Below are 18594 nucleotides of genomic sequence, written 5' to 3'. Positions count from 1 at the left end.
TTTTTGAATGATTTATTTGAGACATTTTAATACAAATTAAGGCCTGATTTTTGGATTAATTCATTAAATGCCTTTTAACACTTTTTAAGGAACCACAGGAACCCTGTTTCAACAAGAATGAAGGACTAAAAATGTGTAAGTAGTTTTTTAGTTCAATAAGATAAGATAAGCCTTTATTCAATTACCATAACAGACAAGGTATTAAAAACAGAGTACGTTTACATGTCTCAAGCCTGGAGTTTAACCATCATGTCATATTTTGCCCTGTTGTTAAAGCACAGACAGCGCCACCTGGTGGATATTGATAATGCCATTCAAAAAACGTGTATTACAGTAAAAATTCCTACTAGGTTTTTGTTACTTCATATTAAAATAAAATGATGTAATATTAGAATTGACATATAGATCACCTAAAAAACTGCATTTTTTTTTACATTATTATCATGTTACGGCATGAGTATAATAGTCGGTGTGAAAGGCTGTGAGTAAAGCTTGTTTGAAGCATTCATTGATTCAGACCACATTTTAAGGATGTTTAATGTCTGCTGGTGAATTTGCACTAAAGTCAGCCACATTCCGCCTTTACTTGTGGCGTTGAGGAGGAGCTCAGTTGTTTATTCATTCACGTCAGCCCCTCTCGCCTTCCCTTCCCTCCTTCCTGCTACACACAACGGGGACCCTCCGTTGTAACTGTTTTTCCCATACTGAAATTAACCACAATCACGTCGCCACCATAAACCGATTTTGGAATCAGGTGAGTTATGATTTTTGTGTTTCTCTTCCTTGGTGTCGATAAAAGAGGAAATGTAAATGTGCCGCTGGAGCGTTGACTTGTCCGGCCCGGCGAGGCGGAGGAGTGTTTCAACCGTAACTTATTAAATTCCTCCTGACCAGGCGAGAAAACGTATGCGCGTTATGTCTGGCCATTTTACCGCTCGTGTGCTTTTAAAACGGGAGTGTTACGGCGCGATACTGGAAACAAACGGTCGATGTAGGTCAGCAACTACAGTCAAAATGTCGTCTTTTCTTTTTTTACTTCCACATTCTCTCATGCCACAAACAGATGGCGTCGAGAGGGGGGATGGAGAGAATGGGGAAACAGACGCATAAAGGAGTAGGGGCTACACCAGGCCACATTAGCTCGGGTCTGCCCATCACTAATCTACACCCCGCACCTCCTCATGCCAGGACACGGGAGGCCGAGATGTCTAGCGTAGGCCTGTCTTGAACAAAGTTTTTGCTGTTAAGTTGTCGGGGCCTTTTCTTTTAAAGATACAGCGCGAGTTTGGGAAATAATGGTTCATTTGGAGCTTTCAAAAGTGTCCTCAGCCCCAGTGTTGAGATAACGCTCACCCCGGGGCTGCTTATGTGTACATAGCGTGCAAGCGACACCACATTTTGGTTAGTGCAGAGGGGATATTTTTGACACCTCCGAGGATGCACTGCAGCAGATGACCTGTAGCCCGGGCTGCTTGCTCCTGGAGGGGAGACAGGCCACCACCAGTTGGCTGACTCCTCACCGGGCTGTCAGAGATCATTGATAGGCCACAGGTATCCTCCGCTGCACTAATGAGGGCACTGCATCTCTCACTGGCTGTCAAGGGATATGCATGTCCTGTGCTGTGTACCAGTCTGGGTCTGCATACTCTTGCAGTGCCATTTTAATGTGTTTAAGTGCAAAGCCAGACTGAGTAATAACACCGCTGACCTCTTTGCATACCTGCCATGCAGCGTCTAATCATGTAATATGGCTGGTGCACTGTACGCAGCAAGGCAGCTGCATACTGTGCATACCAGTTGGCAGCCTGGGGCCTATAGATGTGCTCCGATGCAGCTCAGTGTCAGTGCACTTCAGCGGCTGGCAGTCATTAAAAAGACATCCTCCTCTTGTGGTCTACGGGTCATCTGATTGATGGTCATTTAGATGGAAATATTCAAGTGACTCAGCAATGTTTGACCAAGGTACCACTGCCGTGCAGATCTTAATTCCCGCTGCAGATCTCAATGTTGGCAGTTTTGAAAGTGACCCATTTCTGCTGTTAGTTCGAACGGACGTCCTGAAACAACACCTTAACTGATTTCATCATCTCAGTGCCCAAGGGAATAGTGCAGGGCGTCAACCACCTCTGTCCAGCTGTCACAGCATGCTTTTGTCAGTAGATTCTGTTTTCATCGCAGCTCTTAGATGGAGCATTTTGGCCATAGGAGTGCTAGTCAAGTGATGCTGACCTTGTATTTTCCCACCATAGACACCACCTCCTCCTCTGCCTCCTAAGGAGTGCATTTACTGGCTTTTGATGTACTTTTTTTTTCCTGAATTGCCAAGCAGCTCCGGTGAATGGTCAGCCATGGCCACATAACTGATAGGAGTGAATTCAGTATTCTGCCTCTTTGACTTCCACTGTTTTGATGATAACCTCTCCGGTCTGTTTTTGCTCAAAGGCATCTTGCCAAATGTTAATTTGCAAACTTGCTGTCTCTCTCAGCTGGCTGCTATATTTGTTGCCTTCAATGTTAACCTTGCGTTGATTGTCTAATCTGCTCTGCCTTGTGATTTCCCTGTATTGTGCTCAGTGATGAATAACACAGGCATTGTGTTTTGGGACCAGACTTAGTTAATTTGTAGTGTGGAAAGATTGATTGATGATGATAGAATAGTATCTGACGTTACTCGTGATGATCCGATAACTTGATTAAATAATGGTGTACCAAAACTGCCAAGCTCAACAAAAAGCACTGGCACGTTCTCAACAAGTCAGGCTCGTACTTTGTGTGACGGATTTATGCCTCCATGTTTAACTGTACAGTTTTTTATTTCTTGGCCAGCTTGAGCTGTACAGTGATGAATGAATTTCCCCAAGTTTAAATCGATAATGTGTTATTACACTGCTGCTGCTACTACACAATCTGTATGCTACCCAGGGGATCGTACGCCATCCATCCGTGGATCATCAGCGACAGTGTTGAATGAGGTCCAGGAGAGCCAAACAGAAAGAACATCGGAAAAATGCATTAAAAACCGAACCAATCATTTTAACAGAAACTGAAAATTAGACACACCTCTGATAAATGAAGATACATGAAAATTAGCTCCTCTTTTCTCCCACTCCTTTCTTTATCAGGATGTGGGAATATTGCTGTGGTGAAAGGTTTAGAATAGCTGATGATGGTGTCAGCACATTGCAGCGCTCGGCTGTGCTGCAGGCAGGGTTTAAAAAAAAAAAGAGAGGCTGATGTTTCTCAAAGCACAAAGGCCTAATGTGTAAGGCCTGTTGGTTACAGCCATGCTGAACGACCTCCACAGTGTGATGCCACTTTGTATGCACTGTATGAGTATAATGTGTGTGTGTGTGTGTAGGACAATTTGAACACCACAATACTCAGGCCTTCTGGGAAAATAAGGCCTGCGACATTCAGTTGTTCATTAATGACACCAAAATATAGCTTTGTGTTGTTCAGTGGGCTCACAGCTTACTCTAAACAGCTTCACTAATAGTAAATGTAACTCGCTGATTTCCTGATGCGTAACGGATGACTGGTTGGAGCACTGGCATGAACTTTTTGCCAATAACACAACTGTCAGAACATTATCTGACCGCTGGACCATGTGAGTTAATATGACTGTAAAAAGGATTGTGATTCAAAGCAAAAACAGGCTTGTCAGCTGTTATTATCACTTGGGAGAAATGATCTGTTTTGGTCTTCTTAGTTTTGTATTTTGTGCCTTGTTTTTTTTTTAAATGCATGCTAAATGTGTGCATCCCACTGCTGCAGAAGCGATCGCCCCACTTGGGACAAATAAAGTTATCAGTTGATTGATTGATTCACTCATTTTTAGTGACAATGGCAAAATTTAATTTAATCCAGACTCATCTGTGTCACTTTTTGATGATCCAACAACTCTGATGGCAAATTCTCATATGATGCCTTGTTTTGTAAAACTTATTTCCATAGCTTATGCCAGGGATACTTTTTTTCTCTGAGCTCGTGGTTTTGGCTCTGGGAGTGGCAGTGTCAACCAGGGGATTAATCCTAATGACTTTGGTGATCCCCTTAATTTCTGGTGGTTAAAGCTCTCATTTATTCGGTGAAACGTCAATATCTGAGATGGCATGTCACAAAACTTTGTGCAGTCATTCATGGTCCTCCGAGGATGAATCGCACTGACTTTTGTCATTTTTAATGGAGCGCCACCATAACCTTGACAAATGTGACTTGAGTAAAATGTCTCAACTAGGGCTGTAACATATGCATGAACAATCATATTGTCATTATTTTGACATATATTGCAACATGAGTTGTGTTATTAGCGGCATTAGTGGTAATATTTGCATTTCATTTTCACAAAAAAATTTTAAAAATGTGATTTTTGCTGGGGTCTGTACCAAACAAGCACGTGCCCTTACGTCTGGGATATGATTTGTAGGCCGAGGTATATCTGTAGCATCACGTTACAACTACTCGGATTTGGATGTTGCACTTGGTCATGTTGCAATTTTGATAATATTTTGATTAATAATGCAGCCCAAGTCTCAAGTATTGGATGGATTGGATTTTTTTTTGCACACATATTCATGCAGAACATCTTACCAAGTTTTAAATTTGTCCTAAACTTTTTCTAAAATACCTGCAAAATTAATATAATTACATGTGCATCAGCTTTGTGTTTTGTGCTAGTTAGCAAGTGTTAGCATGCTGACACACTAGATGAAGCTGTTAAACATAGTTGTGATCATGTGAGAATTAAGCTGAAAGCACAGTACTCACAGAGCCGCTGGCACAGCTGTAGTCTCTGAAGTCCTGTTATTTATCTGCTTAAAATAAAGTTGTGTTCATTTTCTGTTCGAATTCAGACAACTGGCAAAATAGCTGTATCTGTCCGCCGCTGATAAATAAGTGAAACATTGAAAAATACCCCTGTAAATTGACTCTTTTAGTGCAAAATGTATTTATATTTTTTTAAGTCTGAAGTCTGCCTCAGGGAGTGTATGCAGAGGGAGTTTTTAATAGACAACTCCAGTATGTAATGCTTATTAGGTGCGAGTCATGCCTGTCAGTTTTGGTCTCGCTGCTGTTCTGGCTAAATGCTGTCCATGCCAGCTTTTACTGTGTGAAGTTGTTACTAGTTGTCTGGTGAGTCGGTTTGTCAGTCAGTCCTCTAAATCCTGCCAAATTCTCTGTGTGAAAAAGATTAGCTCTTAAACTTATTTTGCTGCAGTTTAACAGAACGTGATATCTTACAATCTGTTCTTTATTTCATCAAGTTTTTTGGAGTTCAAAATAGTATTCTCTTGTATATAGGGGACTGTTTGCTCCGCATAGTTTGCTCTTTTTTTCTCTTTTGATCTGATCTCGTCCTGATCATTAGTCTCTGTGTTGAGTCGTGATCAGACCATAATCATGTGGGCTCACAATAAAGGTATTGTGTGTAGTAAGCCAACAGTTCAGTCACACAGGTAACCACATTCAGTGTTCAGCCTTTATTTCTCTGCAAGCCTCTGCTCACTTAGCTAACTACCACTTTCCTGCAGAGTGCGGAGCAGTGGCCTAGTTCATGCCCTCTTGAATGTAATTTTAGCTGCGTGTGTGTCTGAGTTCATGCATTGTGTGTATGCGTACGTGGACGCCTCTCTATTTTGTCTCCTTCTCTTATCGTCTCTGTTTCGCGTCCTCTCGCTCCATCTCTGTCCTCTCACGCTGTTCCTGTGTCCGTCAGTGATGAGGCTTTCGTCATGACACTGTGCGGTGCTCAGGGCTGGTGATGCTGGGGTGGTTACTTGAGTAGTTTTACAGCTCGTCATGTATGTTCAGCTGAGCCACACTTCAGTGGACTGACGGTGTTGCGCTCAAGACAGTGCAGCCATTTTTACTGTACGCTGCTGGTTTGATTGACGCCTTGTGTTGCTCAGCCATGACAGCTGATATTAGGTTTACACTGAGGATGTGGATGGGTGAAAAGGAGCTGTACTGGAGAATTTGACAATTAAGTTGCTAAATTAAATATCTTCTGCAGCTCAAAAGGAGCATAAGGCCTTCTACATTAAGTTTTGTGGAATATGAGTAATTTTCAGAAGGCAAAACTGGAAGAATTAATTATCAGTGTGTACCATAAAATGTGTGACAATTACAGCCTCCAAAGAGCATTTACAAGTTACACAGTAAAATGTCCCTTTAAGTGTGTATCTTGGTAACAAATGAAGGAATAAAGACAAATCTAAGTGATTCATATCAAGATTGTTTGCCAACATGTCATTATCAGATTCCTGAAACTCTCATACATCAGTTTTGCAAAGATAGATTTATGGCTACCTTTAAGGTATTATCACAGTTTATCATGGTGTATTATTAGTTTTTGTAAAAAAAAAAATAATGTATTGACCAATTCTTCATCATTTTGATCCCAAATAGAAATAAGAAGTAAACAAAATTCTCACCCCAGTTATGTCCTCACAGTTTGTCCCAGTGCGTGCAGTCCTCTGACAGTTACACTGTATGTGTGCAGGGTGCTGAGAATCAGCTGTACATGTGATGAAGGAGCTTGCAGCACAAGAATGCAGTGCAATGCAAATAAATTCACACCGAACAGACGTTTAATCCAAAAGATGCTGCGAGGTGTGGAATTGCTTAGAATCCAGGCGGATGCTGATAAAATCTCACTAAACGTTCAATGGGAGTCGGGCACAATATCCATCTTAAGCTGCCAGTTTGCGTCATCTGAACTGCTTGTCAGAAGGTCAAACAGCTTCAGAAATTGTGTCAGACTATTTCTGTAACATTCCTGTTTTATTTTATAATTGACAATCTGAAATGCATATCCACCTCATATTCGCCCCATGGCGAGACTGGCCAACTACTTTGCTTGCAGTGTTGAAACTGCTATCTGTTACCTGTGTCATTTAAGATCAAGGGTTAAAGGGGACCTATAATGCACCTTTTAGGGTTTACACTTGTATTTTGGGTTTCTGCTAGAACATGTTCACATGCTGTTATGCTCCAAAAACACTTGATTTTCCTCATGCTGTCTGTGCTGGAGCACCTGTTTTCGACCTCTGTCTGAAACACTCTGTTTAAACTCCTGTCTCTTTAAGCTCTCGTCCTGAAAAAGCCCCGTCTGCTCTGATTGTTCAGCATTTCAGTTTCTTCTGCATCTCAGGTTCTTTGAGGCATCATCACATCTAGGGGAGATGACTGTAACAGAGTGTAGCAGCACTGTTAAGCATGAAAAATCACAATTAAAAAAAACCCCAAAATCTTAATAACCGGACATATTCCATCAGGAATATGATCCAAAAGACATTAACAACATCGGCAACCACGATTACATGTTTTTCTGACATTAGCTCGTAGCGATATGTAGCATTGTAGGCTACGTAATACAAACACTGGCAGTAGCTTTATTTGGATCAGATGACCATGTAAAGAAATCTGTAATAAGCTGACGTCAGCCCGTATCCAAAGCAGGAGAAATAGTTGGAAACAGTATTTTTAATGGTGTAAGGAATGATTACTTAACAATGTGAAACGTTGTAACGTTTTATATATATATATATATATGTGTGTGTGTGTGTGTGTGTGTATATATATATATATATATATATATATATATATATATATATATAAAAGGAAAAATCATAATAGATGCTTTAAGACCTTCAAGCTTATTTTTTGAATTCATGAGTGCTGCATTATGGCAATACTGAAACCATGGAAATGAAGTCTAAGATGCTTAGGTATCTTATTTGTTTCTAACTATGGATATAATTTGTTTTCGTTCTGTTCTGTTTTCTGTCATACAGAACCAAACCTAAAGATAAACACAGTCATCTTCCCCTGTATTCAAACATGTATTGGAAAAAAAAAGACGTCTTGATTACATGACTGCACTATTCAATTTCCATATCAAAGAAGCCACTGTAAGGTTAAGAAGGCTGAATGTAGAGCAGAGAAACAAAACTTCAAATCTCCATTTCAGCAAAGGTCTGCCCTGCTGAAGTGTCCTTGAGCAAAGCGCTTAGTCTCCATCTTGTCTGTGGGGGCGCTGTTGTGTAGCTGATGTCAGACTAAAGAATGAGAAAAGAGAATTTCAATGTAATTCAATATGCTGTATATACCTGACCATTAATGCTGTTGTCTAACTTTCCTTTTTAAAGGACAAAGGTCCTGATTGATCATCAGACGACTACATCTGTAAGGGAGAAACTGGATGGGAAACAGCAGTGAAGGAGTGTTAGGGATGCACTGGAAGAGAAAAGATAAGAAGGAAGTGATGAAAAAAGGGAGGGTGGAGAGAAAATGGGGAGGGGATGTATCCATGGAAACATGGGGATGGAGTGATTGGAGAGAGGAGGAGGAAAAAGGAGTGATGTAGTTTGAAACTATTACAAAGTGCCGGAACAAAATGGTAGGCCCCCAGCAGCAGAGCCGGCGTTTATTGAGTCTTTATATTGTGTCTTTTCTCATAATTCCTCTCAGGTCATTTTGTTTGAGAGCTTCGTGCCTTGACATTTTATTATGCTATTGTAAGTGAATTTGTAACATAAGGGTGAAACATGGTAGGAATAAAATGAAATCTGGGGCCGATATTTAAATGTTAGGTTAGTTTGGATTGATGTCCTCTTAGAAATTAAACAAAACCAGGCTCATCTTCACTGATTGTTGTATCTACAGGAAAAAAAATGTAGAAATTCAACAGTGTGTGTGTGTATGTGGTGAGTCTGGTAGCTGTTTTTGACTCACATTTAAGGAGAGCAAAGATAAGATGTTACAAGAAACAGCCAGTACACCATGTGTTAGGGAATTCAGGACTTTATTCCCAAAGGACCGCTCTTCATAAATATATTATACTGTATACTTGCCTCAAGCGCTGCAAATAGGCTACCTTAAATCTGCTATTCACACCTGCTGCTGTGAGCTGTATTCATAGATGACAGTTTAATGTTTATTTCAGATCAAAGCTTAAATTCAGTGCTGATAAACCTATCAGCATTTAATTGTTTTCCTTTACTGGCCCCCCCATAATAAAAAATTAAAATGTGATGGAGTGGCAGAAGTGAGCGAGCACCCCCAACGCGCCGCTCTGATACTTTAGACTTCATTGTTTTTCTTTAATCCTGGGGAATTTCAAGAAATGAGCGAGAGGCTTATGGGTCACTGAACCAGAGTTCGACCCGTGGCTAGTGTTGCTCGACCTCGGTGCTCACCGCTTCGATTCTGCAGCTTGAAATGGCTGTTTATGTGCCAGAGCTGCTGTTGATGTTGGCTGCAAGCGTGTCCCAGGAGGGAGCTTCCTCCCCTTACAGTGCTGATTAGTGTCAGGTCCAGCATGCTATTGGTTTCATTGTTTGTACGAGTTCATATTGAAATTCTGGAGGTTCAAATACATTGAACTTTGTCTGCCTTTCACGTAGTTGTCAGTTGTTGTTTTTAGGCATTTAGGATTAAAATATTAACAGAAATTCATATTTGATGTCTTTGAAACCAGTAGTCATTCATTTTAAAGGAGTGTTGGGAGACAGGGAGCAACATTTGGAGATTAGGCATGCCATATCAGAAATTTAGTCGTTGATACCATTACCAGTGAGTAAAAATTCCCCCATTCCTGATATCCAGTTTGATACTATGATAATAAAAATGCCATAAATCCCATGTAAATTTTATTATGAATCATTGATGAGCTGTCTCAAATGCAAAGTACAGTTGTTGTTTTTGCAGCTCTTGTACATGTGTGACGGTTGCTCTTTGTGGCAGGCTACTCGTCTCCCCACTTCCACCGGGATTGGACAGCTGAGTAAAAGTGACAGTGGCGGGTGCAGCGTTTTACCCAAACATTTTTCAAGTCTTGACAAACAAAAAAAATGCCAAATGTGTAGCTCTCAGCACAGAATTCACACTAGGAGGGATATAAAGGTGGTTGACAAAATAAAGGGGTAAAAAGGTGTTTCTAGAACAACGTAAGCGCTTTTTGGAAATGTTGGACCAAAGACTCTCATAGGTGTTAATGTCGGTGAAGATTTGGAGTCTGTGAAGGCTATAGCATTTGTCCCTCGTGTGTTCAGTCATTTATGAATTTGCATTTCAGCCCAGTATAATGTGAGTGTCAAACCGCACAAGTTTGAATTCTGTCATGCCCCCATAAGTATTGATGTTGGTGAGCACTAGAGTCCAATATTTACAAGCATTTACTTTTACTATTAATAGAGCATGAGCATACTGTAGCTACATCTCTGTGGCAACCACCTCTATTAATCTGTAATACTATTACTACAAACAATGCCGTAACTATGTAAGCACATGTAGCTTTTAAAACAAGTTTTCACAAGTTGTTTTTGTCTTTGTACTGTGTGTGAAAACATGTAACCAAAGTGGTGGAAGTTCAAACTATCTTCCTTAAATTGGACAGAAGATAGAAAGTGCATTGTGGCTAATTTACTGTTATTGGTAGATGCTAATGGAGAGATGACACAAAATAGCCAAAGACTGAAATTGTAAAAGTAGGTCTTAACATTTGCAGCAAAATACAAAATAACTGCAGTCGTATTATAATGAAAAAAGCACTCATATCCATCTTTGTGTCCTGTTTATGGTCACAGTCACACTCTACCCATGTATCATCTCTGAAGACAGGCTGCCTGTCCATAACTGCCAACACCAGGACCACTGCATAGGAATAAGGAAAGCTTTTTCAGACACATTTGGAGCACTGCCCATTTTCACACTTAATGCAAACCTGAACCATCACTGCAAAAACCTGCTTGCTAGCTGTGGTCAAGGTGAGCGAGATAAGCGTTGCCTTTTACCACACCACCACATTGTAATGGAAAAACCATTGGAAATGTGCCAGTGTGGCTGGCCTGCTCGGCGCTTCACGGGACTGCTCAGCGTGACTGCACCCCGCCCGTTATTGAGAAACCCCTAAAAGATTGGCACTTTCAGGAAGCAGCACCTCATCATCAAAAATAATAACAATAATTTTGAGGTGTGATTTCATGAGGCAACAGCACTTGGTTAGAGGCAGTCTTTATTTTTAGAACGATCACACCACCAGCTTGACTGTCAGATTTAGACCGCAGTAAAGTTAACTGTCTAGTTAACATCCGTAATGAGAAAAGTTATTTCCTCTTATGTTGGGGTTCTGCTATTCGATCTGTGGCCAGGGACAACTTCTAACAGAAGATGTGATTTTTGTGGTCAGTCTGTCTTTGTTGGCACCAGTTTTCTGAGGTCAGCAGTGTCAGGACCTCCTCTCCTTTCAGAGTGGGCCATTTTAAGAGCAGGTAAGCAGCCCTCCTACAAGCTTTGTGTCTGTTCGCTCTTTGGCTTATTAGAATCAGAATCAGAATCAGAAACAGAATCAGAAAAAGATTTATTGCCAGGTATAGTTAACACAATACGAGGAATTTGTTCTGGTGGGTTGGTGCAACATAAATATAGAAAAAAAAGAAAACAGATAAAATAGAAGATACAAATATAAAATATAAAAAGTATGAGTCTAGCAGTGCAAAACAAAACAAGTATCACAAGTAACAGTGTAACAGTGCAAGAAGAACGTTTCTCAACAGATATCAAAAGTATAGCCAGAAATATAGTAGTGCTAACACATTATCATAATGGTTATGTTGTTTCTTGAGCTCTATCATCCAAAGAAAAATCCAAACGTATGTCTGGTCCTGAGAGGTCAGCTCTTCTTCTCTATTCTCCTGCACTTCTTTAGTCTGATGAAAGCTTAAAATGACTAAATGTGTCATATTGTATATCCTTAATGTTATCTGCCTTCCTTCCAAGCGTATTAATATCAGCTGAATTTTTAAATGTGGTCACATGGCACCTGATCGTCCTGTGTTCCAGAGTACATCTTTTTCACTCTGTGTAGAGCTATCATACTGTTTCTGATAAATGATAACTTGAGTTGTGAAGGAACAGATGCGATTCCAATACCTCAACTCAGGTTATGTGCTGAGTATTGATCCAATGCCAGTGCTCTTTTTTTTATTTTTTTTTTATATCATGGCTGTGGTGCAAAAAACTGCCCTGCAGTGACTGAAGTAATGTAACCAATAAAGGAGACTCTGAATTATAACTCCAGTGAAATCTTAGTCATCCACTTTTCAAGGATGTCATTTTTCTGTGATGTCCACTGCAAATAAATATCTATAATCCACTTGGAAATCATAGGGAAAAAAATGCTCCTTACATCAGAACTTCCCACAGAATTGTGGGGTCTGGGGGTTGGTGATTGATCCGTCAAAGTGGTCAGATCGATGGATGAGAGGAGCAGCAGCAGAGAGGCAAGTGAAAGCAAACTTTGTAGCCATAACTGGTAAAGTTCCAGTCTGACTGCACCTGATGTTCTGCTGCTCCATCTGTGCTCAGAGTACACTCTGCTCTCCAAACTATGTTGCATTGAATAACCAAACAGTATACATATTCCGTTAGTGCTCCTAATGACTGGTCCAGCTCCAAAATCTAAAATCAATATGTGGCTGCAGATGTTTTTATTTCGGCTGGGCACTACAAATAAATGAAAATGTGGGAAACCCTCATATTTCGCTATTTACTGTCTGTGAAGCAGCTTTAAACTTTTGGACTCTCTTAGACAATTGGAATAACATGCATGCATTTTGAAAACAGACATAATTTTCCTTTAAATGTGAATATTTTCTGGTTTCTTACTCCTAAATGACAGTAAACCGAGGCTCTTTGGGATAAAGCAAGACATTTGAGGACAACATCTTGGACTTTGGAAACACTGACATTTTTCACCTTTTTTTCTGACATTTAAACGGCCAAACAACTCATTAATAAATCAAGACCTATTAATGACAATGAAAATACTCATTAGTTGCAGCCCTACTCCACAGTACAGGATACCGATATGCCGTATCTGTGATAGATCGGTCGATATGTCAGTTGTACCGTGCATCAGTTACGCATCTCAGCAGCCGAAAATTGTGCCCATCTGTGACCACATCACAATACACCTGAATGGAGCTGTTTTCACCCTACCACGATTAACACGGGTGATTACAGCTGTGCTGGTTTATTCTAATCTTACTGGTTGCGTGCGTGCGTTTGTGTGAGAGGACTTGTAAAAACCAACAGTCTCATTCCTCTTTTTCTCCGTTTGCTGCAGCCATGTTTGTAAAACCACAAATAAAGCGAGATAGGTTTTGTGCTCTCTTTCTCCCTCGCTTGCTCCCTATTTTTTCTTGCTCCCTCTTTCTGTTTTTCCTCTCTCCAGCTCTCCTCCCCTCCCCCTCTCTCTGTTCCTCTTTCCTCCTCTCTCCCTCTTTCATTCTCCCTCCCTCCCTCCTCTCTCTTTCTCTCTCTTTTTTTCCTCTCTTGCTCTCGGTTTCCATCACACGTTACCCCTCCCTCTCCTCTCTCTCTCTCTCTCTCTTTCTTTCTTTCTCTCTTTCTCTCTCACGTTGCACACCGCCCCTCCCTCCCTCTCTCTGTCTTGCTCTCACGTTGCTCCCTGCCCCATCTCTCTCTCTCCCTTTTTTTCTATCTTTTTTCTCTCTCTCTCCTTCTCTTGCTCTCCCTTCACATCCTCCCCTCCCCCACTGCTGCCTCTCATTTTCTCTCTCTCCCTTCCTCTCTCACTCCACCATTTCACTCACTCACTCCCTCACTCGCTCACTCACTCCCCCTCCCGTCCCTGTTCTCTTTATCTCCTCCCCTCCCTCCCCCTTCAATCCCTCTTTCATTCCATGCAATCATCTGTTCTCTCTCTCTCTTTCTCTCTCTCTCTGCTTCCTCTATTACGCCCCCATTTTGTCCTCTGCCGTTTCCCTTTCTCTCTCTTTCCTCCATGTTCTCTCTATCCTGTTGTTTACCACACTCCCCCATGACATTTATGGTACAAACTTTATTTAAAAAAACAGTTTTCTATTGCAGGAAAAACAAACACATTAGAGGTAGAAACAGTTAAAAATCTACAATAATGCTTCTCTCCCCATCATTATATATTTGTCTCTTTTTTGACTTTTCTTCCAGCCACATTAACCCAAATTTAACTGCCTGCCTCCTGTAACAATGGGCGCAACAGCTAGCCGTTTACCCCGACACGGCGGTTGCTCCTGTTTGTCTATGTTCAACAAGTGGCTAACTCGTCGGGTTAACAAAACAACCACAAATGACAATCATTGTGCTCGCAGGAATGTAAACTAGGTGAGCCAGGTGACTGCCTCACCTCTCAGGTTCACAGACAGGATGGCCTCAGAAACTGAGCCGTTCCTCCTGCACAGCTGGAACCTGCAACCAGTGAAAGTTTGCTGAGGTTTTTACTGCAGATGAAATACGAGCGTTGCTGCTCATGCTGGGTATGGTTTGAAATTTTCTCAAAACAATGGAGTTGCAAAGTGAGAGGAGCTATTTCAGACGCCCATGTTTCCAAAAGTCGAAATCTCACTCGTGTTTCCCAAAGAAAATGCTGCATATTATCTTTTTCTAAAAAAAAGAAACGAGAAACGAGCCTGTGTACATAAAAACATTGGATCCCAAGGTGCATTTTGAAAGAAACAATCACAGATGCTCGTGAGAAAACTGATTATACAAACCATTTAAATAAGTTCCCTTTTTTTAATCTCTACATCACTTTAGGTAGGGAGGCATGATATTGCATTTTGCCAACATCTGATATTCCGATATTTTCTAAATCGTTTTGGCTGATGCCGATCCCGATATGTACACACGTTTATTACCTAAATGCAGGGAACATCAAGTCTCTGTAATGGGATTGACGTATTACAAGACAATACTGGGCAAAACAAGCAAACTACTTTAACCTAGGTTACATGTAAAACATGCATTATATATTTTATGCTGCAAATTTTAAACAAAACTGTAAAATTCATCCTACTTGAACAGAAACAATCCTGATAACATCCAAAACCACGGCATCTACTTCAACTAATTAGAAATCACATAATAATGTGTTATCTTCTGCCTCTATCTGCCTGTCATATCTGCAGAAAGTTTGGGCCAGTGCCAATATTTTACTTTATAGCTGTTACCTGTCGATGCAGATGATGTGCCAATGTTATTTTGCATACTTACATTTGGGTGCATTCAGTGACTTTGATGGTGCATTTCGTGTACAGCCGCAACAATCATTTTTAGACTTTATCTCTTCTGCTGTAATTCACACCTCTGAATGGCTTCTTCTCCGTAGCAATGATGGCAGAGGTTCATGGGTACTGTAGTGTTTTGATCTGTTTGGAATATAAGAGTTTTTTTTGTCAACAAAGCCCTTCTTTCATGTATCAAAAGCAGCCGAAGTTCTCTGTAGTTAAATGTGGTATAAACATAAGCAGCTGTGCAAAACTGCTGCCGTAATAAGTTGGTCAGTAAATTAAATTAAAAGTGAACTACAGTGAAATTGTCAAAATTAGAAACTGGGAGGACAAATCTGAGCAGACATCGGCTGCCAACTTTCAGTGGTTGAAAGTTTTCAATACATTTCAGCCATTGCCAAAATATGTAAGGATCGATACTCAGCCGCAGTTTCTGCTGATAGTGTTACTGCTTCCACATTAGGGCTGCAACTAACAACTGTTATTATAAGAAAGAGTTTAAAAACGTCCTTCACACTTTTCTTGAGTCGAAAGTAAACAATTTAAATATTCAAATTCACATCTAAATACAATGCAATGATGTGAATGAAAGAAAAGCCGCAAATCGTCACTTCGAGGAGCTGGAACCGGTGAATTTGTGCCATCTTATTTAACAGTAAACAACTAATTGATTGTTTTTGTTGACTGGCTCATTGATCGATTGATTTGTTTCAGCACTATGACAAACACACCAAATACCGCTGTGCCTGTGACGCCTTATGAATTTGAATCAGAAGTTCTGGACACGCTGTTATAGACCAGGAATGTGGTGCTAACATGGCTGCCTGCAAAGACAGCCAAACAGTCTTCGAGCCAGCTCTGTGCGGACCATGTCAGGCTCTGTTCCAACTTTTTGGGACATATCCAGAATAAGTCTGTATACAGCTGAGACAGACAACAGCTTACACCTGACGTCAGAAGGTATCTGGAGAAGCCACATTTGGTCAGATTCCATTCCCCTCTCTCATTTGATTTTATCATTTGGGACCTCTGACTGCTGCTTTACAGAAAATAAAAACACATATTGCTCTTGACCACACAGCTAAGAAAAGAGGTTTGCAAGTGGGTGCTTTGCATCAGATGCATATGTTGCAACTTTGACACAGAGTTGTTGGTGCGTGCAGATCCACCTTTTTGGCTGCACTGCTGTGCATTGAAACATGCAGGTATGTCTTCCTGTGTACATATGTTGTTGTGTAATTGGGTCTTTTTATTTGTTTCTTTGTCATTTTTGCTCATTTTCAAAGCTTTCCTCTCCTGATCAGAATGCATTTAAGATGCTGAGTTTGTGAGGAGGACCCAAGAGAGCAGGAGTCCTTGTTGAGAAATATTAAGGCACACCCCTTGGCATGTTGTGTAGCTGCATTGGCGAATGGTCTGTTTAGTTTCCTGGTAATGGAAAAAAGTATCTCTCTGATCTCAGGAAACCATCATTTCAAGAAAAGATTTTGCAACAGTGAAGCAAAAGTTTAAATAATTTATGATAAAGGAACTGGCAGTTTTTTGATTGGGAGTTTCAAGCTGAACAATGCAAAAGAAATCATATAAATAAGCAGTCTGAGTGGAGAATAATTTCCAGGATCGCTTCTCGTTTGCTTTATGTGCACATCTCAACCCGTAACACTTTAAAATTAAGCCAAACTTTATTTTGCGGACGATAATCAGTGCAAGAACCTTGTGTTGTTTTGTGCTCCACTGGATTGTGATTGGCAGGAGGTGGGTTGTGGCATAAACATAGAAAGGGTTAACTATTTGTGGAAAGTTTCATTTTGTAGATGAAAACATGGCAATCAGTGAGGCTGAAAGTAGCAAGACACCCCCACTCGTCACGTCTCAGCTGCAACGTTTCTGAATGTGCACTCCCTTATGAAACATAGAGGATATCTTTTAAAAAACTGGAATAACTGTCTGATAACGCTTCGAAAAAAAGAAAAACACATGACCATCGGCTGGACATCCACGCTGAGAAAATGAGAAAAACAAGGAGAAGCAGCTGTTTATTAGTATATGTACACATTTGGGGTTAAAAAACAAAGTGTGTTTTTTTAAACATTACCCACCCACATTTCTGCTGCAAAACAGCCACAAGACAGTTGCTAAAAAGTCCCAGTGTTATTATCAAGACACTGTGTTTCAAAACACTTCACCAGTGTAGTCCACCAAAACAAAGGGTGGAAGGAACTGAAACACTTGTAGTGCTAAATGGTTTCTAAGTGATTCAAAACACATGCTTTCTATTTTCTTACAATCTATCAAATATGTAGTTAAAAAAATATCAGAAAATAAGAATTGACCAATCAATGGATGGTTTTAGTTCTATTTCTTATCCAGCAAACTGAAAAAAAATGTTTTTTAGTGAGTGAATCAAGCTTTTAACATGTTTCTTCTTCTTTTTTTATTTTATTGTCTTCATTTCCAGGCAATACTATATGACTTCCTCAGGGTTTACTTTTTTTTTCATTGTCATCGTGAGTTAATGAATTCTAGACTAGATGTTTCTCATCTTTTTCAGATTTTGAGTCAGTCATTAAAGTCAGATTCTTTATTTCTCAAAGTTGTGTTTTTTCACTTGTTGAGCAATTTGTTGTTCTGCTTCAACACTCCTGTACCTTCAGTCTAATACCGCTTTTCCACCAAAATTTGCAGGTATAGACAGACTTTTTAAAAGTGTGAAAATAAAAAATGTGAAAAATAGGAAAACAGGTTACCAATTAAAAAGCAGTATAGAGGCCCGTGAAAATGTTACGGTGGTCATTCATGTTTTGTACATGTTACTTAATTGGTCTCTCTTAAATTTGGTGTTGACTAATTTGGAATGATGTTTGAGTTCTGCTTGGATGGAGACGCCTAATTTGATCACACCTGAAAAAGGTCAAAAACATGTGTGTCCACTTGGCGTCATGTGTCCATCACTGCCAGTCAGAGCTGGAGATGATAAATACCCCTCATTACTGTCATTCGTCTCAAAATGAATGCAGATTGTTAAGCATGCTTGATAATATTGGCATGTCATCGGTATCAGTCGATGTTGGCTTTAAAAAGAAAGATCAGAATCAGCCAACATGTTTTTTCTTTTTTTGCATTATCAGTAGACATACATTGAAAAGGACTGCATTTCATGTCTCCAGCTGCTGGTGGGCAAACAGGATAAGAGTGTGCATAATATGATGTTAATTCCACTACAGAAAAGGTGTGATGATCACAAAAATTAGTTGGGAAAAAAAGTGGATATATCAATATTGGTATCAGTTGTTGGCCAAATGGGTTGTCATATATCGGTATATCGCATTTCAGCAAAAAATCCAATACTGTGCATCCCTGTAAATTGTATCTTTTCCCATTAAAGACAAAATGCCAGATGTTAACTTTTTTTTGTCAAGTGGGAAAGGGGCTTCAGTTTTCCTCTTTAATTATCACTCATGTAAAACCACTCCAGCTTGAAAAAAAGAAGAAGCTGTCTGGCCCACAGTAAACACACGGC

The 18594-nt window shown here is 40.2% G+C and overlaps 1 protein-coding gene across 1 annotated transcript in view; it reads left to right on the top strand.

Annotated features, from left to right (window-relative positions):
* The first annotated feature begins 595 nt into the window (after positions 1–595).
* Positions 596–18594, top strand: part of znf710b (zinc finger protein 710b) — a 32226-nt gene continuing 14227 nt past the window's right edge. Inside the window, exon 1 of the mRNA XM_088079715.1 lies at positions 596–754. The gene's annotated coding sequence lies outside the window, so the exon portion shown is untranslated. The remainder of the gene's footprint in view (positions 755–18594) is intronic.

Source organism: Plectropomus leopardus, chromosome 1, assembly GCF_026936395.1.
Source record: "Plectropomus leopardus strain MGB_pleo_1.0 chromosome 1, ASM2693639v1, whole genome shotgun sequence".
In the NCBI taxonomy this organism is placed as follows: domain Eukaryota; kingdom Metazoa; phylum Chordata; class Actinopteri; order Perciformes; family Serranidae; genus Plectropomus; species Plectropomus leopardus.
Note: the sequence above shows the minus strand (reverse complement) of the source record. Positions and strands in the feature narration are given on the sequence as shown.